Source organism: Rhinoraja longicauda, chromosome 18, assembly GCF_053455715.1.
Source record: "Rhinoraja longicauda isolate Sanriku21f chromosome 18, sRhiLon1.1, whole genome shotgun sequence".
Lineage (NCBI taxonomy): Eukaryota > Metazoa > Chordata > Chondrichthyes > Rajiformes > Arhynchobatidae > Rhinoraja > Rhinoraja longicauda.
In genome coordinates, this window is record NC_135970.1 from 22217846 (window position 1) to 22242292 (window position 24447).

The 24447-nt window shown below is 41.8% G+C and overlaps 1 non-coding gene across 1 annotated transcript; it reads right to left on the reverse strand.

The window, feature by feature from the left end:
• Positions 1 to 11725: 11725 nt before the first annotated feature.
• LOC144602468 (U1 spliceosomal RNA) lies at positions 11726 to 11881 on the reverse strand. Its single transcript, XR_013548447.1, has one exon. It is a non-coding gene; the product is annotated as a U1 spliceosomal RNA (small nuclear RNA).
• Between the last annotated feature and the right edge of the window lie 12566 nt (positions 11882 to 24447).

The window sequence follows — 24447 nt, forward strand, 5'->3', positions numbered from 1 at the left end:
GTCCCTCGGGGCCATGGGCGGGCAAGGGGGGACAGGGAAGGGGAGAGGGAGACACTCACCTCGGCCCGTGCCTCCAGTGCTGCAGCCAGAGCAAGCCATGGACCCGCGGCGAAGCGTGGCGAACGGTGGCGACGACCATCTTGGTGGACCCTCTGCCATTGTGCTGGAGGAAGGTCAGGCAGGGTATGCCGGGACAGGCGCCGGTCCTCCCGGCGGGGGTGGGGGGGGGGGGGGGAAGGAGTGTCAATTAAAGTTAGCGGAAGCCCGTCGGCTCAGCAGCGCCGCCCCCCCGTTGTTGGCCGCCAATCCCATCACGCTGGCGGTCATCGTGAGCCCCCCTCCCTCATTGGCCTCCACTCCCGTCACTCAGGCTGGTCCCATTGTGACGTGAACGCAGAAGACGGGCAAAGTAAGTTGGAGAGTGAATTTTTTTACTTAATTTTTTTACTTTAAAATGTCAATAGCTTCAAAAATATAAGACCAATTTGAATGAAACGGGCTAAACACACCCCAGGACGATGGTGAGTAAGGTGGGCCTAAAATTGTCGCGCTCTCGTGTACCGTTTTTTTTTTCCGGATCAAAACCACACAAAGAAACATGGGACAAACAAACGGGAGAACAAACATACAGGAAGTGAGGAACAAACAAGATGAGAGCTTTAGTAATATACTAGACCAAGTGGACCCGTTGGGCCCTAACCTCTCCTACATTGGTGTAGCACCCTCTCCTCCCCCACTCCTCTCTGCCCCTCCTCCCCCTCCCCCCTCCTCCCCCTCCCTCCTCCCCCCTCCCTCCCCTCCCCCCACCTCCCTCCTCCCCCTCCCTCCCCTCCTCCCACCTCCCCTTCCCCCCTCCCTCCCCTTCCCCCATTCCCCTCCCCATCTTCAACCCCCCCTTATTCTCCCTCCTCCCCCCCTCCCCTCCCCCCCTCACTCCCAAGGAGATACACTTTAAACTTTAAAATGTGAATAACTTTTAAAATACAACACCGATCGCTATGAAACTTCTTCCATTAGCATCAAAGGGACGATGGTGAGTAAGGTGGGCCTATAATTGCCGTGCTATCGTGTACCATTTTGGCTGTAGTTCAGGAACAAACAAACAAACAAACAAACGAGAGTTTTACTATATAGATAGATTCATTCTTGTAATGTAACAATCAATCTGCACATAGCAGGCTACCAAAGATGGTGATAAAAAATAAATTATTTGTTGTCTTTTAGGTTGAGGGATACATGTTTATTTGGATTTCTGGAGACATTTATTACTCAACTTCAAATGGTCATCTTTACAAAGGAGATACATTCATATAATCTTCTATACTTCCAACATTATAGCCTTTCAGTGTTATCACAATGTTAACCCAGGTTTTATCTAAAGCAGCTAAATGGAAGTGGGAAAGGTAAAAAACGTAAGTTCCTTAACCGCACTGATCCTGTGCCAAGAGAAACTTAGAAACATAGAACATAGAAAAATAGATGCAGGAGTAGGCCATCTGGCCCTCCGAGCCAGCACCACCATTCAATATGATCATGGCTGATCATCTAAAATCAATACCCCGTTCCTGCTTTTTCCCCACATCCCTTGATTCCTTTAGCTCTAAGAGCTAAATCTAATGAGCTAGAGAAGTAGGGTTTCCCCACATATCCTGCTGTCTGGCCCTCTTTCACTTCCCATCCTTTGCCATAGAAGGCTGTGGAGGCCAAGTCAGTAGATATTTTTAAGACAGTGATAGATAGATTCTTGATTAGTACAGGTGTCAGAGGTTATGGGGAGAAGGCAGGAGAATGGAGTTAGGAGGGAGAGATAGATCAGCCATGATTGAATGGCGGAATAGACTTGATGGGCCGATTGGCTGAATTCTGCTCCTACCCCTCATGACCTTATGACCCATCCCGAGCACCACTATGACTTGACAAGTTAATCATCGCGCAGCACATGGTGTGACTTGTCCACTCTATTACTGATCAGTATCAGTTCATCTCCATTCTCTTATCATCAGTGTACACTACAAAATCAAATGCATGATTTTACTTCCAGCTATCAAAACAGGTGAAGATGCAGTGGTTTTTACAAGAACAATTTTCTGGCATGCATTCCTAATGATGAATCTACTGTAAGCAAGCTGATAAAGTAGGAAAAAATAAGGCGGCTGTTGATGTATGGCAGGGAGCAGTTTTGCATGTGTATCATCAAATGGGTTGAGTCAATTGAATTCCTTCAGCTATTTGTGAATGCATCACCTTAGTCAAAATTACCAATTAGCCTACATCTTGACATTTCATTCAGGAATGAATAAAGATCATAGAACAGTGCAACATAGGACCAGGCCCTTCATGCCACAATGTCTGTGCCAAACATGATGCCAGGTTAAACTACCCCTTTTGCTTACACATGATCATTATCACTCAATCCTCTGTACACCTATGCACGTATCTGAAAGCCTCTTACACACCACTATCATATCTGCTTTCATTACTATCTCTCTAACAGTGCGTTTCAGGCTCCAACCATTCTCTATGTAAAAAGGTTGGTCCCCAATCTCCTTTAAACTTCCCCCTCTCACAAGCTTTGCCCTGTAAAATTTGACATTTCCACCTTGGGAGAAAGATTCTGACTGTCTGCCTCTCAAAATGTTATATACTTCCATCAAATTTTCGCTCAGCCTCCAGCACTCCAGAGAAAACAATCCAAGTTTTTCCAATCTCTCCTTATGTCCTGGTAAAACCCTTCTGAACCCTTTCCAAACCCTCCACATCCTTCCGGTAATGGGATAGCAGAATTGACCGACACGGTGGCGCAGTGGTAAAGTTGCTGCCTTACAGCACTTGCAGCGCCGGAAACCCGGGTTCGATCCTGACTATGGGTGCTGTCTGTACGGAGTTTGTACGTTCTACCCATGACATGCGTGGGTTTTCTCCGAGATATTCGGTTTCCTCCCACACTCCAAAGACATACAGGTTTGTCGGTTAATTGGCTTGATAAAATATCTTTTTAAAATTGTCCCTAGTGTGTGTAGAATAGTGTTAATGTGTGGGGATCGCTGATCTGCGCGAGCCCGGTGGGCTGAAGGACCTGTTTCCGCGCTGTATCTCTAAACTAAACTAAACTAAACTGAACACAATAGTTCAAATATGGCCTAACCAATGTTTGTTAAAGCTACAAAATGACTACCTGACTCTTATACTGAATACCAAAGAAGGTGAGCATACCATTCACCTTCTTTACTGCTCTAGGGGTTGCTATCTTCAGGGAGCTATTGACTTATACCTCAAGATCCCACTGTACATCAGTGGTGTTACGGGTTCTGCTATTAACTACATAGGTTCAACTTACCCGAAATGCAATATTCCACATTATCCTCAAATTAAATCCATCTGTCATTTCAAGGTTTCAATGTCTCAAGGTCAGTTTAATGTCACATATACCAATTAAGGTACAATTAAATTCGAACTGTAACTCTGTAACTGATCTGTATTGTGCTGTATCCTTTGATATCTATGTCACTGATCATAACTTAACCATTTTTTGTGTTGGCTGCAACTCCATCTACATTTTCATCCAAGTGATTTATATCACAATCCACAGAGAATCTGGCATTAATCCCTTTGGAAGCCCACTGAACACATGCTTCCAGCCAAATAGCACCATTCCACCAATACCTTCTGCATTCTGTGGCTAAGCCAGTTCTGATTCTAAACTATCAAATCATCATGGATCCCATGCATCTTAATCTTCTGTATCAACATGCCATGAGGGACCTTGTCAAATACTTTTCTAAAGTCCATGTAGACAGCATGAATTGTTCTACCCTTATCAATCATCTTCACACCTCCTCAAAAGACTAAAATCAAGTTTGTAAGACATAACCTGCGCGGGAAATAAGCCATGTTAAATGTCCCTCAATTGACCATTCTCTCAATTGAAGACGAACTGCTGATAACACATGTGTATATTGCATGATGATATCAATATGTTACATGCATGTAATTAGTTTAGTTTAGTTTAGTATACTGTGATGTCTTAAGAGGTCGGGAGCTTTTCTCTTGAAGGTTGGGAGGTGTGGGTGCCGGAAATGATGACAGAAACGTTCTTGTTTTCAAACTTAAATTCCATATATTTAGTCTTTTCCAAAAACAGGTAAACTTAATTGTTTGCAGACAGGTACACAAAACCAAAACAGGTAGTTAAATCAAAACTGTAGCTTGCTGCCTTCTTACAAAATATAACTCAAACACTGCTTCTCTCACTGTCTGCTCCAGTCATTGTCTCTCTTCTTAAATACACTGCTTCCCTTCCCTTTTAGCTCTCTCACTGAGGCAATCAGCTCATCTGGTTCAGCTGGGCAGCAATCAGTGTCAGCAGCAATCAGTATCAGCAGCAATCAGTGTCAGCAGCAATCAGTGTCAGCAGCAATCAGTGTCAGCAGCAATCAGTATCAGCAGCAATCAGTGTCAGCAGCAATCAGTGTCAGCAGCAATCAGTGTCAGCAGCAATCAGTGTCAGCAGGGCCGGCAGCCCTGCTGACTATGGATTTTGTAGTCTTTTGCTGGCAGCCATGATGGTTTGTAGTCCTTGTTGCATCCACAGGGAGGAAATGTATCTCCCCTCTATGACTCTACCTCTCATGATATCACAATACATACAGTGTGGAAACAGGCTCTTCAGGCCACTGTATCCGTGCTGACCAGCGATCTCCGTACATTAGCACTATCCTACACACACTAGGGATAATTTATACCAAGCCAATTAACTTACAAACCTGTAGGTCTTTGGAGTGTGGGAGGAAACCAAAGATCTTGGAGAAAACCCACGTGGATACGGGGAGAACGTACAAACTCTGTACAGACAGCACCCGTAGTCGGGATCGAGCTGGGGACCTGGGTCTCTGGCGCTCTAAGGCAGTAACTCTACCGCTGAGTCTCCGTGCCGGCCATTAATTTAGATACTAATATACCACAGCCTTCCCCTTGCATTACTTACCTCAATTGATTCCTGTGGCAACAAGTTACACATTTTCACCACTCTCTGGGTGACATTCTTCTTTAAAATTCTCCATTTGGTTTCCTGGTGACTATATTATATTAATGATTACTAATGTTCACCTTTGCTACTCTCTCTGAATCAACCATATCAAAAAAACGTGCAAAATTAAAAAAACTCTACCAATATTTTTCTTTCCAAATACAAGTAATTTGGCCTATCGATAATTTTCTGGTAGGTTTAACCAAATAAATCTGTTTTCTTCTTTGCAAATTGTTTTTGCATATCTCAATTGCCTCTCTACCCTTTTTACAAATTAGTAATATATTCCTTTATTCGTCCCACACCAGTGACTAAAACTGTTTTGTTTTCCATTAATGCTCAACCCAAGATTCAGTATATGTTTCCAATATATTATTTTCATATGTAATTATTACCTCTTAATTTGTTTTGTTGTCTCCCATATTAACCTGCATTGCAACTTTTAGTGAAGTACATATTTGTACTCCTAAATCCCTTTTGTTCGTCTGGCTCACTTATTTTACAGGTATTGTGTAATCTTCTTATTTTTTCCTATCAAACTTTTAATGACAAAATATATTTGCCAGTTCTATCCACATCCTGCAGATTTATCTCTGTCTTTGCAGTTATAATCTTGTTAACTTGTTCTTCTTAGCTATATTGTGCCACAGTCGTTCTACAAATTATGTCCACCAGACAGGAACGGGGTACTGAATGTGAATGATCAGGCATGATCACATTGAATGGCGGTGCTGGCTCGAAGGGCTGAATGGCCTACTCCTGCACCTATTGTCTATTGTCTATTGTCCATTCAGTACATTTCCAGCATTTGTTGCCTCGGATTATCGGCACTGCCAGATTTCTGCTATGTGCTTTCCTCTTGCTTGATTAACCTTCAGGTTCTCAGGGATTATTTATGTAATTAAATTGGTATGGTGGATTGTGCACGGTTGGTGGAAGAAATCAACTTAAGAACATAAGTGCGCACAAAAAAATATTTACTGATAGGTACACTTGATTTGTTGAGTCACTTGTTTATTCTTCTTCATATATTCTTAGTACAGAATTTCATCTGCTTTTGCAACCATGTCTAATACTTCCTAATACAGCAACTGATAAAGAGGTTAACTGGAAGGTTTGGTACAACCCGACACTAGTTGCACAAAACAAAAGACAAACTTTCAGCTATTTATTTAAAAATTTCTACGTGAATATTTAAATGTTTTAAATTGATACCTCGAATAAAACTAGTGACTGAATATAAAGTAATTTCTATATTACTGGAACGTAAGTCCACGATGGTAAACACACATTGCAGCCACTGTCTTTGTTAGCCTATACACCTCTGAAGGCTTAATATGAACCTTGATCTGTATATGTTACAGTGTAAAATTAAAACAATGAGTAAATGTTTTATAGTATAAAGTAGAGAATGTGGTGGTGGAAGCCTTTGTCTTTGGTGGTATGTTTATCATGCCTTGGTTAACCAAAATTTCATATATGAAACAATAGGGATATGAAGGGTATGTATGGGCAAATTGTAAATAACAGTCTAAACAGTAGTATTATTCCAATGAGAACAAAAGGGCAGTGATTTTATCCCACTTGCTTTCTGCATTTGATTCTCTGTTCTGTTTAACAAGAACTCCGCCAGCCAAACAGATGATTTCTCTGGAACAGCATCACAATTATCTGTCATTGACTTTTGTGATCATCGCATTACTCTTTGCCATGAGGCAACTCTGGCTTTGAGGTGGCTAATTATTGAAGATCATTGGTCACCAAGCCATTGAAGAAGAGACGCCATTAGGAGAATGTGAATTGATTTGTATTTGACTAACTCAATGTGGACAAGAAGTGTGAGTCCCACTGTAACTTTCCAAATCCTGTCCTCGGAAACATTGCCTGGCTAGGACACCGGAAGGGACCTGCAGATAATTTCTCCAGTGGTAGAGTGGAGGGTGGCAGTAAGGAAGGTTAAGTCAGCTTGGCTGTTGTTGCTGGTATCTTTGTGGCCCCAGTTTTACCAAATCTATGCAGCCTGCAGTGGTACATCTTAAGATTCCAGTCAAGATGTTAACTGTGTCTTGTTGAAACGTTGTATGGAATGGTGATAAGTCCTTGTGAAATTTGTGGTGGGCTCATAATGGTAATTAGAAGCACAGCAAGGTTAGTACATTATTTCTGGTGAATGATGTTTACTTAAGACATTAACTCAGTTTTGTTCTCCACAAATGCTGTTCAGCCAGCTGAATATTTCCGGCATACCTGGAGAAGGGATGTACCTTTAGAAAGAAGAGGAGGAATTTCTTAAGTCAGAGGGTGGTGAACCTGTGGAATTAATTGCCACAAAAGGCTGTGGAGGCTAAGTCAATGGATATATTTAAGGTAGAGATCGATAGATTCTTGATTAGTACTGGTGTCAGAGGTTATGGGGAGAAGGCAGGAGAATGTGGTTAGGAGGGAAAGAGAGATCAGCCATGATTGAATGGCGGAGTAGACTCGATGGGCGAAATAGCCTAATTCTGCTCCTCTCACTTATGGACTTATGAACCCCATTGTTAGGCAAAAAATGTCACTGTTAAAATCAGTCACTTGGTTTGTTTTGACTTCGTGGACCTCCATTAAATGATAAGAACAAAGGTAGGAAATATGTTTCAGTCACTCGTTCCAAAGGTATTGGCCACTAGCTGATCTCATCGGCATGCAATGTTCCATTAGAGATGACAGAAGCAATTCTCTGGTTCTCAGTTGTACTCTCAATGGCTAGTGTTCACGCACATTTTTAATGCTAACAAGCTTTAATTTAAATAGCTTAATCCCCATAACCAAAATAAAATTAACCTTAATTTTGCTAACATCTTTCTATCTCCATTATAAATATTGTGTTTTTGACTAGCACATGAATATTATTAAAGCATTCAGCCAGGTTTTAACATGAACCATGTCCACAGCGACAATTTAATGTGTTAAAGAATATTGTTCACGTTCCATCTATGTAGAATATTAATACTGTCTGCGAGCACTTGTTTTTTTTGTTGCAAAACCTTGCTTCCTCCTGTCAGCTTTTCATATTATAAAATCCCCTGTCCACGTTTCTAATGGAAGCTGCCAATGTGAAGTTGTCAGGCTATAATTATACCTTTCTAAATCCTTTGCTTGCACAGTGACAAGGGATAATCAATTTAAAATTGTCACCAGGAGACTGAGGTGTGAGGTTAAGAGGGTCAGAGAAGCGTTGAATGCTTAGCCATGGGGCATCGTTAAAAAAGTGACCACATTTTTGGAAAATAAAATTAGATTGATACTTTAGGCAGAGAAAGCTTCAAGACTGTGGGCTGAGTAGAATAAAGGATCTAGTTCTGGAGTGATCAAGCAAAGAGCTGGACATCTTTAATGGGAGAGTGCGATCATCATTAAATCTCAACTCACTTCTGTTTAGTTTAGTTTAGTTTAGTTTCGTTGTAGTTTAGTTTCATTTAGTTTCATTTAGTTTAGCTTAGTCCGCACTGACCAGTAATTACCCATACACTCATACTATCCGACACTTGGGACAATTTACAGTAGCCAATTAACCAGCAAACCTGCATATCTTTGGAGTGTGGGAGGAAACCACAGGACCCGGAGAAAATCCATGTTGTCGCAGAGAGAACGATCAAACTCTATAGAGACAGACATCGTAGTCAGGATCAGACCCGGTTCTCCGGCATTGTAAGGCAACAACTCTACCACTGTTCCACTGCGCCACCACTGACGGCAATAATTTCTGTGATCAAGGATACTGCAGTCAGAAGTGAGATCAGGAAGCACTAATAATAATAATAATACATTACATTTGTATAGCGCTTTTCTAGACACTCAAAGACGCTTTACATGGTAAATAAGACATAAAAATAAATAAATAAACGAACAGAAAAGGAAGAATAAGGTGAAGCGACGGTCAGTCGTTGAAGGAAGTGTTGAACAGGTGAGACTTCAGTGATGTTTTGAATGTGGTGAGTGAGGAGGAGTCTCTGATGGTTTGAGGTAGTGAGTTCCAGAGGGTGGGAGCAGCGATGGAGAAAGCCCTGTCCCCCCAGGATCTGAGTTTGGTCCGGATGGGGGGGGACAGGAGGTTAGCAGCAGCAGAGCGGAGGGTACGGGTGGGAGTGTGCCTGTGGAGGAAGTCGCTAGATGATGTCATGCTTTGTTTGTCACCCATTTAATGAATTCTACAAAAGTGCTGTTATGCTCACACCCCAATTACACAGCCCACACAAGTCAAATCCAATGCACTTAAAGATGTCCACGCTGAACTCTGCTGCTTGTACTAAATCACCAGGCCATGAAGGAATTATGGAAGCAGGAACCATTATGGGTTAGCAAGGACAAGAGAGTTGAGTGAGCAGGAGTTTCAGATAAAGTGAAGCATGCTAATCAGGGAAAATAGGAAGCCAGCTAAGAGTGCAATGCAATATTTGGCCCGGATTGTAGCGCAGAAAGAATTTTAGTGCCAGGTCGAGGAAACGCTTCTGAGGCAAGAAATGAATTTCCCAAATGATATCTATTAATTGTCCTTTAATTTTTTTTCATTGCCTTCTTACTGAGACCTAGCTTAATTGATAAGCTGAAGACCAGTCCCCTCTTTCCCCATCTTTCCTCGCTCACCTTAGATTGTTGTCCTCTGGTTCTTGATTCCCCTACTCTGGGTAAAATACTCTGTTCATTCACCCTATCTATCCCTTTCATGAGCCTATGCACCTCAAAAAGATCACCCTTCAGCATCCCAGAAGAGTAAAAGTGCTCCTCTCATTTGACCATTCTGCCTGCTGCGTTCTAGAAGAGAATGAAAGGCAAGAGGTTTAAAAACAGATAATCAAACTGCTCCCGACAAGTGAGTTAGCAACGTCCCACCTCTGTTAAAACTGTAAGTGAATAGGCTCAATACGGGCTTGGGTTCCTCTTTCATGTTTTCTATTACAATGCTAGCCCATTCATTTTTTGGGATTCGCCCCCATATCTTTCAAACATAATAAAAGAAATAAGAGCGCAGAAATAAATTGGTTAAGTCACAGGCAAGGATTGGTGATATTAGAGACAGGTGGAGATGGTATCTGTGATTAAGGATAACTGTAGGTTGAAGAGAATTCAACAAGAAATAAAGCACCCAGGTCACAAATAGCCCAAGGCAGTGGCTGTAAAAGATGCTGAATTGCATGATAAAGGTTCTGAGTTTGTGAGAAAATTGAAGATAACAGATTTGATCTTACCAATGCCAATTGACACATTGGGAGACACCAAAAATTGTGTTATTAAGGAATCATAACGAAACATTACCTGTGCAGGAGAGTGGTGCTAAAGAATAAGATTAGCCACTAGTAAATTACAGAGCAGGCATGGGAGATGAAATTTCTTGCTGTTGGTCCCATTATGGTTCATCCAAATCTTATATTCTGGACTAGTATAGGTGGATGTTATTTCATACGAGAAAATCCTCGTTCAAATTGAAAAATAAATATATATTGCTGAATATCTACTTTAGAAATATAAGGTATTCTACACAATGTGCCATTCATTTTGAAGAACAAGACCAAAAATATTACCACTAGAAAAATATTATGTTTAAGTTACATTTGTCTATCTATTTAGCACCAATGCCGATATCACAGAACATTCTCAGACTATTTTGTGACACAGAAGTAGATAACTGTTTAGTTATCTGACTATATGAAAATAACTGCAGATGCTGGTACAAATCGATTTATTCACAAAATGCTGGAGTAACTCAGCAGGTCAGGCAGCATCTCGGGAGAGAAGGAATGGGTGACGTTTCGGGTCGAGACCCTTCTTCAGACTGATGTCAGGGGGGCGGGACAAAGGAAGGATATAGGTGGAGACAGGAAGATAGAGGGAGATCTGGGAAGGAGGAGGGGAAGGGAGGGATAGAGGAGCTATCTGAAGTTGGAGAAGTCGACGTTCATACCACCGGGCTGCAAACTGCCCAGGCGAAATATGAGGTGCTGCTCCTCCAATTTCCGGCGGGCCTCACTATGACACTGGAGGAGGCCCATGACAGAGGTCAGACTGGGAATGGGAGGGGGAGTTAAAGTGCTGGGCCACCGGGAGATCAGTTTTGTTAATGCGGACCGAGCGCAGGTGTTCAGCGAAGCGATCGCCGAGCCTGCGCTTGGTTTCGCCGATATAAATAAGTTGACATCTAGAGCAGCGGATGTAATAGATGAGGTTGGAGGAGGTGCAGGTGAACCTCTGTCTAACCTCTGAAGAATCTGACTATTCTTTTAATAAGATGCTTTGAGCAAAGGTCGAAAGGGATCAAACCGTCGGAATCAGTTCAAAAGGTGACTATGGCAGAATTAATTCCACCTCTCATTCTTTAAACCAAAATTATGGGTAGTAGGTTTACTTTAATTTAGTTTAGAGGTACAACGTGGAATCAGGGCCTTCAGTTTACCTTGAGGGCGCTGACCAGTGATCCCTGCACACTAGCACTATCCTACGCACATAAGGGACAATTTCAAATTTTACCAAAGCCAATTAACCTACAAACCTCTATGTCTTTGGAGTGTGGGCAGAAACTGGAGATCCCAGAGAAAACCCACGCAGGTCACGGGGAGAACATACAAATTCCATGCAGACAGCACCTACAGTCAGGATCAAACCCAGGTTTCTGGCAGTATAAGGCCGAATGTTTACCGCTGCACTATCGTGCCGTCCTCTAAAAAGAAGAAATCAGTCCCCCACCACCACAAATTTTGCAGTCGAGTATCCTGCATTTGGGGACATTGCATGTGTCAGCACACCCAAAGTGCAATGGGATAGCCACGTCCTGGGAGAGCGGCTATCGTGACCACCGATCCTTCCCTTCCCTGCCAGTGTTTGGAATGGAATTAGGTTGCCGATGAATTCACTGCTCTAAATTATTGGAGATCAGTGAGGAGCTCAATCTAAGGCAGATTCATGGCAGCAGAACTCAACCCTGTGGCATGCACGTGGTCCGCTAACAAGATGTATAAGAAGCACTGGCTGATTATACAGTGCAGCTGGGGCCGCCAGTGGGGATTAACTGCAGAGCATCTGTGATGCTGTGTTTTTTAGTTTTAGTTTTAGAGATACAGCTCGGAAACAAACCCTTTCGGCCTACCGGCTTCGTGCCGCCCAGCGATCCCCGCACATTAACACTATCCTACACCCACTGGGGACAATTTTTACATTTACCAAGCCAATTAACCTACAACCTGTACGTCTTTGGAGTGTGGGAGGAAACCGAAGATCTCAGAGAAAACCCACGCAGGTCATGGGGAGAACGTACAAACTCCGTACAGACAGCGCCCATAGTCGGGATCGAACCCGGGTCTCCAGAGCCGCATTCGCTGTATGGCAGCAACTCTACCAGTGCGCCACTGTGCCGCCCACTTAGACCAAATGTCCTACTCTTCTCCTATTTACCGTGTTTCTATCCTTCTACTCACAAACAGAAATGAAAGCTAAATCAAAACATGTCTTATTTCCTTTGTGTAGGAAAGAACTGCAGACGCTGGTTTAGACCGAAGACAGACACAAAATACCGGAGTAACTCAACAGTTCAACAGTTCAACAGAGCTTTATTTGTCATTCGGTACCAAGGTACCGAACGAAATTACATAGCAGTCATACACAAAAAAAACACAAGACACATGACCCCAACACAAACGTCCATCACAGTGACTCCAAACACCCCCTCACTGTGATGGAGGCAACAAAACTTCCACTCTCTTCCCCACGCCCACGGACAGACAGCTCGTCTCTGACCGACTCGCACAGTCCCCGCAAGGGGATGGAAGTCCCCGCGGCCGAGCCGCACCGGGCGCTGAAACATCCCGCGGCCGAGCCAGGCGACGGAAGGCCCCGCGGCCGTACTCAGGGTGACAGTCAGCATCTCCAGAAATGCTACCAATGCTACCTGGTAAGTTAGTCCAGCATTTTGTGTCTTGTTTCCTTTGTTGGGTATTGCACTACCAATAGATTTTTTCTTGATTGTTCCACTGGAATTATCCCGTGAAAAACTGACACAGTCAACTATGATGGAGGAGTTTTATGAAAAACTAACGTCAGGATAGAATATTACACAAGGGAAAAGTCTCTGCTTGCCTGCACTCTATTATATTCTGCAGAATTTATTGGACCCATTGCAAATCTATAATGCAGTGAAGAGTGAAGGAAGATAAAACAAAAAGAAATAAGAGTAGGATTAGGTCTGATGATCCTTTAAGCCTATTTTGAACTCAGCTCCACTTCCTTATCTGTTCCCCACAACACTTGGCTTCCTTTTAGACCAAAACTCTGTCCATTTCAACTGTGAATATATGAAATAACTCCAGCTCCTCAACTTATTGCAATAGAGAATTGCGACGTTGAACATCCCTCTGACAGAAGAGTCCTCCTCATATGAATCTTAAATGGACAATCACCAATTCAGGAAACTACAGCCCCCTGTTCCAGGTCCCTCAGTTTCTATCTCTGGAAGCCCCCTCAGATTTAAAAACCTTAATAAGATCTACTTTCATTCATCTAAACTCTAACGACTCTTAACCTAATCGACATTTCATTATAAGAGTCAATCTACTGAACCTTCTGTGAACTGTCATGTATTCAAGTAAATGATTGTAATAAGGAGGCCAAAGCTATATGTATGTATTATTCCCGGGTTTCACCAGTGAAAGATGTTACCAGTTACCAGTTGTAGTAAGATGTTCTTCCATACAAACTCAAACGTCTTTTCAATACACTGATAATATATTTGCCTTGCTGATTATTTGTTGTACCTGCATTCATGTTTTGTCTACAAGGACACTCAGATTCCTGTAGTTTCTCTCCATTTAAAGTTCTTCCAACAAAAGTGGAAAACTTCACATTTACTGTACCTTTAACTTTGTCAGTCAACTGTATCATCAACAAAATTGATGATAATAATCTCTGTCCCTTCATCCAATTCATTAGTAGAGATGTAAATTATTGACCACTATCACCAAACCCTTTGACCCCACTATTGTAGCTTGCCAACTTGAAAATAACCTATTTATCTCAACTGTCTCCTTACTGTTTACCAATCCTCTATCTATGCTAATAAATTACTCTCGGTCCCATGGAGCTCATACACTATGCAATTTATAACTTATCTGGATACTAATCTACTGCATTTATGTTATCCACCTTTACCAAAACATCCTTAAAGAATGCCGATAAATTTATTGAACTTTATTTTCAGCACAAATCAAGGGAGAAAGAGGGAAACTACAATAGGAAGTGTAAAATAAACGCATTTATTTTATTCATATTGGTGAACAAGAATATATCAACCCCATGTAATCAGGCAATTTGTTCTGCTGTTAGTCCATGTTATTTATAGCTAGTCGTTATTCTCTTCCAAGGTTTATTTTTCTTTAGACGTTAGACTTTAGAGATACAATGTGGAAACAGATCCTTCGGCCCACCAAGTCAGTGCCGTCTAGCAATCACCCCATACATTAACACTATCATACACAATAGGGACAATTAAATTTTTTATTGAAGCCAATTAAACTACAAACCTGTACATCTATGGAGTGTGGGAGGAAACCGGAGCTTCTAAAGAAAACCCACGTGGTCACAGGGATTGAACCTGGGTCTCAGGCGCCATAAGACAGCATCTCGACCGTTACGTCACTGTGCCTCCCTGATATATACACTAAATTGCACTAAACATTAAAGCAGCAGGCAAAAGGTTAAATGCTTACTGACACAAGAAACAATCACTTCCTCATCGACACTGAATTCCCATCCCCACGCATTATTTTACTTAAATAGACAAGTCCTTTAAAATTAAGATGAATTTCCCATGTAATTTCTCATGTGCACAACTCCCCCCATTTTCATTGAAGGAAGTATTTGCTGATCAATTATAATTTGTGCAAATATTTAACTTGATATTTTTCATAAGCATGCACATAATATTTATCCAAATAGAATATAATTTACACATTTCACAACAGCATTGCAGGAAAATAGTCTTCAATGAATTGCCTGATAAGATGAATGGAAATTTAAGAGTTTTCGTCAGGTGGGATTTCAGAGGCGATGAGGAAATGATTGTTTCGTGTGTCAGTAAGCATTTAACCTTTTGCCTGCTGCTTTAATGTTTAGTACAAATTACTGCTTCTGAAAAATAAACATAGGAAGAGAATAAATAACTAGAGATAAATAACATAGACTGAGCGTGGACAAATTGCAAATTGTCTCCCAAACAAGACAGGTATCCCAAGCCTTGAACAATAATGTTAATTCTGCCTCTTTTTCCACAGATGCAGCCTGACCCCTAATGAGCATTTCCACATTTTCTGCTTGTATTTATATTTTATCCCATGTAGATACCACTGACAAAAACCAAAAACATGCAGTAAGGGAAGGGGAATGGGAAAAGAACAATGGAGGAGCCAGCGGGGATAATTTGTAACTATATCAGCGCCGTTTATGTGGCGAGTATCTGCATTCTGTGGGTGTGCATCAAAGAATTTCACTGTGCCCTGCCAATAAAGTATTCCATTCCATTCTATTCCATTCCAAACTCATGGATGGACTGAGAGCATTCCTGCAACTCTTCCCTGTCTGAGTAGTTGTACATTAATTACCAAGCAAATCAGCTTCAGGAATGCTGAATGAGCTGCAATTCTCTGAGCTCACATAAAACTAAAGGAGAGAAAATTTACTTCTCATTTAAGACACAGTTTGAGCACACCAGAAGCAAATTAAACCCCACTGTGAACAATTACAGGGGATAATTTTTGGCACAGCTTTCTGTGGTACAACAGGTCTGTAAAATAAACATGATAGCTGATGCAGCATGTTATCATTTAAGTATTCTTTTACTATAGAAACAACATAAATGACATTTTTGAAAAGGTAATTTCAAGCTATACTTTCTTTTGATGTGATACTTTTAAAACTGTATTCCCGATAACTTTCATCAAGTTTTTATTTTGCAGACAAGGATTTTGTAAATCAAATGACAAACTAGTTTTTTTTCAATCGCCATTCTGCATTAACTTTGCAGTGTTTTCATTTTTTGGATGTTTTCAATTTTCCATACTCATAACTCTATTGATTTCAAGTAGCACCGTTAAATCTTCAATGTGACAGTGATGAATATCACAGAATAAGCCAAACTGCACAAATGGCTCAATACAAACATTGAATTAAAATGAAAACCCTGGGCTATTAAACTTACTTGAACAGAAGTTTATTTTCAAGTTTAATAAGATAATTTTACCTTTTATCAAAAAGGGATGCTGCCTGACCTGTTGAGTTACTTCTGTATTTTCTGTCTATCTATGCTGCCTGACCTGCTGAGTTACTCCAGCACTTTGTATTCTTTTTCTGTAAACCAGCATCTGCAGCTTCTTGTTTCTCCATTAAAAATCAGCACTTCCTATTATAATTCACCCTCATGCAAAATGATTCTATAATTTATATTTATGTAAAACTTTATTGCTGTCACCCCTTGGTGCAGGTTGGTGGATCTATGAACTGCTAACTACACTTTGGTGATACCTCATTTTCTGACTTGAATGTTGTGGATCAAAGGAGCTCAAAAACCACCCATGCCCGACACATTTGGCCCTTTCCATGTAGAGGCAGTATCTCCCCTGCTTTTACATCTCTCCTCAAAATATTGTCCTCTACCACTCCTCTTCTGAAAGACGGCCTGGCCCCATCAATATTCTTTAAACCCATTTCATCAATATTGCTGGATGCCTTTGCAATTAATCTCTTCAATACTTGGTATTTAACAATGTAAATTTGTGAAAGACACAAAACACTGGAGTAGCTCAGCGAGGCAGGCAGAATCTCTGGATAGAAGGAATGCCCATTCCTTCTCTCCAGAGATGCTGCCTGTCCCGCTGAGTTACTCCAGCGTTTTGTGTCCATCTTTGGTGTAAACCAGCATCTGCAGTTCCTTCCTAGAATGTAGATTTGTGGTAGAGTGTGCAAGTCTAACAAGATATTAACAAATCTGCTCTGCCTGTCGCAACATTATAACAAGATCATATTTCAAAAACTACAACAAAGATAAACAGATGGAGAATTGTGGTACAATTAAAAAATTAAATAATCTTTTATTTTGTTTCTTAGTGATTGTTCTCAAACCCAAGGTTTTTATGACTGCCTAATACTTGGTAAGCACCTGGTGGGACAATTCATTGTAAATAACAAAATGTCCCAACCCTGGAGGATGATCACAGAGGTAATGGATTGCATGCTTCCTCAAAGTCAGATCCAGCATCTGGATGTCAGCCACACCTTGATGAGAAGAACTGCTTCATTCCAATGGTTTCAACACCAATTGGTCTGAAGTCATTCAATTGGCTAAGTTTCTGTACATCAACAGCAAGAGGCATTTCAGTGCAGCCCAGCAAGTTATTGAAAGGACGTAAGTGATGTTTCTGTGATAAATGTACCCAGTCATTCAAAACAGCATATGCTGTTGCAGTGTTCTTCACATCCTGCAAGAGGAAAAAAACCCTTTCGCTTGCGCTAGAGAAGTGTAAAATTGTTAACGATCGTTTGAAATATATTGGCTTGGTCTGCACAATTTTGGGATTATATCACCAAATCACAAGACCGCATCATGCTGTGGTTCAAACTAATTAGAACTTTGTATGGGAAGGAACTGCAGACGCTGGTTTACACCGCCGATAGACACAAAATTGCTGGAGTAACTGAACGGGACAGGCAGCATCTCTGGAGAGAAGGAATGGGTGATGTTCTGGGTCGAGACCCTTCTTCAGATCTTTGTCAGCTTCTAACCACAACTAAATATTGCTCTCCTTTTATTTACAGTTTAGGTGGCATTAAAATTGCCATTGTGAAAACATCAAGTGAATGTTAGTGCCATCAAGGAGGAAGATAAACATGCCCTTGCCTTTCTTTAGGTCAAGTGGTTATTCTCCATTCTCCATTCTTTATGAAATAGCTTACTTTGAAACTATTGGGCCAGCAAAGATCTATGGCGTAACCTTAGAAATCATCCTAATGAAAGTAGTGTTCTTGATGCAGCTGAAACAAGTTAATATACAGTATGCCAGAAGTTCATTCAGTTCTGCATGGGAATGCTGCAGTCTGACTGTTGTATAGTTTGTGTAGCAAGTACACCCATACCGCTATCACCTAAAACATTGTTATTACAGATCACTGGTATATGTTCATTATATTCTCTAAATATAAAACTTATTCTCAAATCTGTTGCTGATTGCTGATATCAGTTTATATTGGCTGGTTTCTTTTTAAACTGCCATCCTGAACAGAGATAACAAATCTACTTATTCCGCAGATTATCACTTATAAACATGGTGGTCAGCGGTAGGGGTGGTGCCTTATAACACCAGGGACCCTGGTTTGATCCTGACCACGGGTGCTGTCTGTATGGAGTTTGTACATTCTCCCCATGACCTGCGTGGGTTTTCTCCGTGTGCTCTAGTTTCCTCCCACACTCCAAAGCTGTACAGGTTTGTAGGCTAATTGGCTCGCTAAAATTGTAAATTGTCCTTGGTGTTGTAGGATAGTGTTATTGTGCGGGGATCACTTGCCGGTGTGGTCTCGGTTGGCCGAAGAGCCTGTTTCCGTGCTATATTCTTACAGTAAACGAAACGAAACTAAACAGTTGGTGCATGTGTAGGAAGAAACTGCAGATGCTGGATTAAACCAAAGATAGACACAAAGTGCTGGAGTAACTCAGCGGGACAGGCAACATCTCTGGAGAGAAGGAATGGATGACGTTTCAGGTCGAGACCCTTCTTCAGACCTTTTGAAATGCATACTTCTGAAGTGGCTTCTTCTGAAATGTATACTCCTTTTCAATTATAACTGGAAATGCAGGAGATACTCAGGAAGTCAGACTGTATCTGTGGGAAGAGAAAGGAAGTTCATGTCTGAGGTAGCAGTTTCTCCCAGCATCTGCAATGGTTTCAATTATTCATTTTGTGCCTGGCATTTTACTGCCCGGGCAAGTGATGACACACACAGGTACAGTAAACCAAAATCAGCGATTATGCTCAAACTAAATTAAAATAATAAAACAATGTACCTTTAGAAAGGAGATGATGTGGAATTTCTTTAGTCAGAGGGTGATGAATCTGTGGAACTCATTGCCACAACTGGCTTTGGAGGCCAAGTTATTGGGTATTTTTAAAGTGGAGATTGAAAGGTTCTTGATTAGTAAGGATGTCAAAAGTTATGGGGAGAAGGCAGGAGAATGGGGTTGAGAGGGAAAGACAGGTCAGCCATGATTGAATGGCAGAATAGACTCAATGGGCTGAATGGGCCTAATTCTGCTCCGATGACTTATGAAGTTAAAAAATGGCGCAGGTTAACAGCAGATAACCAGCAGTTATAGCTGGTAGGGCCACAGGTAGTTGAGTAAGAGGATTGAATCAATTGAACCTGGGTTGATCAAAATATCATAGGGGCAGAACTTACTATTTCCACCAATTCTGCAATGTATATACTGAATCTAGATGTGGTTAAGCAAGGTTGTATTCCTCATTTACATTACTTTTAAACTGGAGAAAAGAGAATGGAATATGCCAGTTAGATGTTCTGAATGAGTAGAATGTGTGCCTTGCAGTTTTCTGATTCATTCCTGGAGGTTTGAATTGAGGATGTGAGGAAAAGCCACAATGACTTGTTATATAGAGACAAGCACAGAAATCTGGGTATCTTGAGATTAATTGTTAGAACTTCCCATCACTCTTGCTAAATCAATTAACTTGTGATATGCTTTCCCTTACATTCATCATTCCACCGTCATCACCAGTCATTGTTTATTGTCATCTTGCTTCCAGACAATTATATGACTGATCTTTCATTTAGTTCAAAGATACAATATGAAAATAGGCTCTTTAGCCCACCAAGTCCATGCCAACCATTGATTATCTGTTCATGCTAGTTCAAAGTTATCCCTCTTTCTCAACCACTCCCAAAACACCAGAGGCTAATTGACCAACCTGCATGTCTTTGGGATGTGGGAGGAAACCAAGAGCACCCGGAGGAAACCCACGCGGTCACAAGGACAATAGACAATAAACAATAGACAATAGACAATAGGTGCAGGAGTAGGCCATTCAGCCCTTCGAGCCAGCACCGCCATTCAATGCGATCATGGCTGATCACTCTCAATCAGTACCCCGTTCCTGCCTTCTCCCCATACCCCTCAATCCGCTATCCTTAAGAGCTCTATCCAGCTCTCTCTTGAAAGCATCCAACGAACTGGCCTCCACTGCCTTCTGAGGCAGAGAATTCCACACCTTCACCACTCTCTGACTGAAAAAGTTCTTCCTCATCTCCGTTCTAAATGGCCTACCCCTCATTCTTAAACTGTGGCCCCTTGTTCTGGACTCCCCCAACATTGGGAACATGTTTCCTGCCTCTAATGTGTCCAATCCCCTAATTATCTTATATGTTTCAATAAGATCCCCCCTCATCCTTCTAAATTCCAGTGTATACAAGCCCAATCGCTCCAGCCTTTCAACATACGACAGTCCCGCCATTCCGGGAATTAACCTAGTGAACCTACGCTGCATGCCCTCCATAGCAAGAATATCCTTCCTCAAATTTGGAGACCAAAACTGCACACAGTACTCCAGGTGCGGTCTCACCAGGGCCCGGTACAACTGTAGAAGGACCTCTTTGCTCCTATACTCAACTCCTCTTGTTACGAAGGCCAACATTCCATTGGCTTTCTTCACTGCCTGCTGTACCTGCATGCTTCCTTTCATTGACTGATGCACTAGGACACCCAGATCTCGTTGAACTCCCCCTCCTCCTAACTTGACACCATTCAGATAATAATCTGCCTTTCTATTCTTACTTCCAAAGTGAATAACCTCACACTTATCTACATTAAACTGCATCTGCCATGTATCCGCCCACTCACACAACCTGTCCAAGTCACCCTGCAGCCTTATTGCATCTTCTTCACAATTCACACTACCCCCCAGCTTAGTATCATCTGCAAATTTGCTAATGGTACTTTTAATCCCTTCGTCTAAGTCATTAATGTATATCGTAAATAGCTGGGGTTCCAGCACCGAACCTTGCGGTACCCCACTGGTCACTGCCTCCCATTCCGAAAGGGACCCATTTATCCCCACTCTTTGCTTTCTGTCTGTCAACCAATTTTCTATCCATGTCAGTACCCTACCCCCAATACCATGTGCCATAATTTTGCCCACTAATCTCCTATGTGGGACCTTGTCGAAGGCTTTCTGAAAGTCGAGGTACACCACATCCACTGACTCTCCCCTGTCAATTTTCCTAGTTACATCCTCAAAAAATTCCAGTAGATTTGTCAAGCATGATTTCCCCTTCGTAAATCCATGCTGACTCGGAATGATCCCGTTACTGCTATCCAAATGCTCAGCAATTTCATCTTTTATAATTGACTCCAGCATCTTCCCCACCACTGATGTCAGACTAACTGGTCTATAATTACCCGTTTTCTCTCTCCCTCCTTTCTTAAAAAGTGGGATAACATTTGCTATCCTCCAATCCACAGGAACTGATCCTGAATCTATAGAACATTGAAAAATGATCTCCAATGCTTCCACTATTTCTAGAGCCACCTCCTTAAGTACCCTGGGATGCAGACCATCAGGCCCTGGGGATTTATCAGCCTTCAGTCCCATCAGTCTACCCAAAACCATTTCCTGCCTAATGTGGATTTCCTTCAGTTCCTCCATCACCCTAGGTTCTCCGGCCCCTAGAACATTTGGGAGATTGTGTGTATCTTCCTCAGTGAAGACAGATCCAAAGTAACGGTTTAACTCATCTGCCATTTCTTTGTTCCCCATAATAAATTCCCCTGTTTCTGTCTTCAAGGGACCCACATTTGCCTTGACTATTTTTTTTCTCTTCACGTAACTAAAAAAACTTTTGCTATCCTCCTTTATATTATTGGCTAGTTTACCCTCGTACCTCATCTTTTCTCCCCGTATTGCCTTTTTAGTTAACCTTTGTTGCTCTTTAAAACAGTCCCAATCCTCTGTCTTCCCACTCTTCTTTGCTATGTTATACTTCCTCTCCTTAATTTTTATGCTGTCCCTGACTTCCCTTGTCAGCCACAGGTGTCTTTTACTCCCCTTAGAGTCTTTCCGCCTCTTTGGAATAAATTGATCCTGCAACCTCTGCATTATTCCCAGGAATACCTGCCATTGCTGTTCTACCGTCTTCCCTGCTAGGGCCTCCTTCCAGTCAATTTTGGCCAGCTCCCGCCTCATGCCTCTGTAATCCCCTTTGCTATACTGTAATACCGACACTTCCGATTTTCCCTTCTGCCTTTCCATTTGCAGAGTAAAACTTATCATGTTGTAATCACTGCCTCCTAATGGCTCTTTTACCTCTAGTCCCCTTATCAGATCAGTATCATTACACAACACTAAATCCAGAATTGCCTTCTCCCTGGTAGGCTCCAGTACAAGCTGTTCTAAGAATCCATCTCGAAGGCACTCTACAAACTCTCTTTCCTGGGGTCCATTTCCAACCTGATTTTCCCAGTCTACCTGCATGTTGAAATCTCCCATAACCACCATAGCATTACATTTTTGACACGCCAATTTTATCTCCTGATTCAACTTGCACCCTATGTCGAGGCTACTGTTTGGAGGCCTATAGATAACTCCCATTAGGGTCTTTTTACCCTTACAATTTCTCATTTCTATCCATACTGATTCAACATCTCCTGATTCTATGTCACCCCTTGCAAGGGAATGAATATCATTCCTTACCATCAGAGCAACCCCACCCCCTCTGCCCTCCTGTCTGTCTTTTCTATACGTTGTGTACCCCTGAATATTCAGTTCCTAGCCCTGGTCCTCTTGTAGCCATGTCTCAGTGATCCCTACAACATCATACTTGCCCATGACTAACTGAGCCTCAAGCTCATCCACTTTATTTTTTATACTACGCGCATTTAAGTACAACACTTTAACTTCTGTATTTACCTCCCCTCTCACATCGGTCACAATTGGCCCTGCCCTTAATTTCTTTTCCCCTCTAGAACTTCTGTTCCCCTTCTTCCGAGAGTCTTTTGCAATATCTCCTGTATTCCCTTTTTTTTACCTCATCTTCATATTCACAATTTGTCAACCCCTCCCCCCCACTACTTAGTTTAAAGCCACTAAGGAGAACATGGAAAATCTACACGCAGCTGAGGTCAGAATCGAACCCAGGTGTCTGACGCCAAGAGACAGTGGCTCTACCATCTGCATTTCTGTGCTGCAATGCAAGTCCTTTGTTTGGGCGTCCAATAGTCATCACAATGATATTTCAGGTGGCAATATGATCTTGTTGTAGGCTGGTGGATAAAGTACTGTGGGCAAGAATCAGTTCAAGGGATAATCTTCAAGCATAATAACCACATATTAGATTGTAGTGAAATCAGGACTCAGGAACAGCTTCATCCCCAGGGCCATTGCTGCTATGAATCGGTCCTGCTGAGTCGGATGGTCACATCGCACAGTGAACCGGCACAGATCTACTTGCACTTTATTCTGTTTTAAAACTGTTCCAATTTGTTTCATTGGGTTGTTTAAATTAATACTGACTAGCTAATTAATTTATTGCATTGTATGGGAGGCGCATTCCCAATCTCGTTGTACCCCTGTACAATGACAATAAAGATATATTGTATTGTATTGTATTGTATATTGTATTGAAAGCTTAAATATTGATAGCGCAAGGGATTATCACAAAAACATGCCTCATTATTGATGCCTGAATGCAGACCTGACCAGATGATATGTGGTGTATGGTCATATACAGGGTAGAGATTGGACAAGGTAAAACCCTTCTAAATTGCGATAGGTCTTGAAATTGATTGAGTCAACAGGTACTGATCACTGGTTAGCGGTGTGTAGAGAACCATTGGCAAAGTATTCCTTACACATTAGTTGGTCTTTTATTTCTACATCTAAATATCATAAAACAGATGTCAAATGTAAGCTGGAAATGAGTCCCATAGTAACCCACAAGCTGACAATCAGGATTACAATGAATGGTAGCAGTAGAGCCAGAGACTTGGGTTCAATCCTGACTATGGGTGCAGTCTGTACAGAATTTGTACGTGCTCTCCGTGGCCTGCATGGGCCTCCGCCGAGATCTTCAGATTCCTCCCACACTCCAAAGATGTACAGGTTTGTAGGTTAATTAGCTTGTTGTAAATGTAAAAATTGTTCCTAGTGTTTGGAGGGTGGTGTTAATGTGCAGGGATTGCTGGTCAGTGTGGACTCGGTGGGACGAAGGGCCTGTTTCAGCACTGGATCTCTAAACCAAACTAAACTAAATATCTGAAGAAGGGTCTCGACCCGAAATGTCACCCATTCCTTCTCTCCCGAGATGCTGCCTGACCTGCTGAGTTACTCCAGCATTTTGTGAAT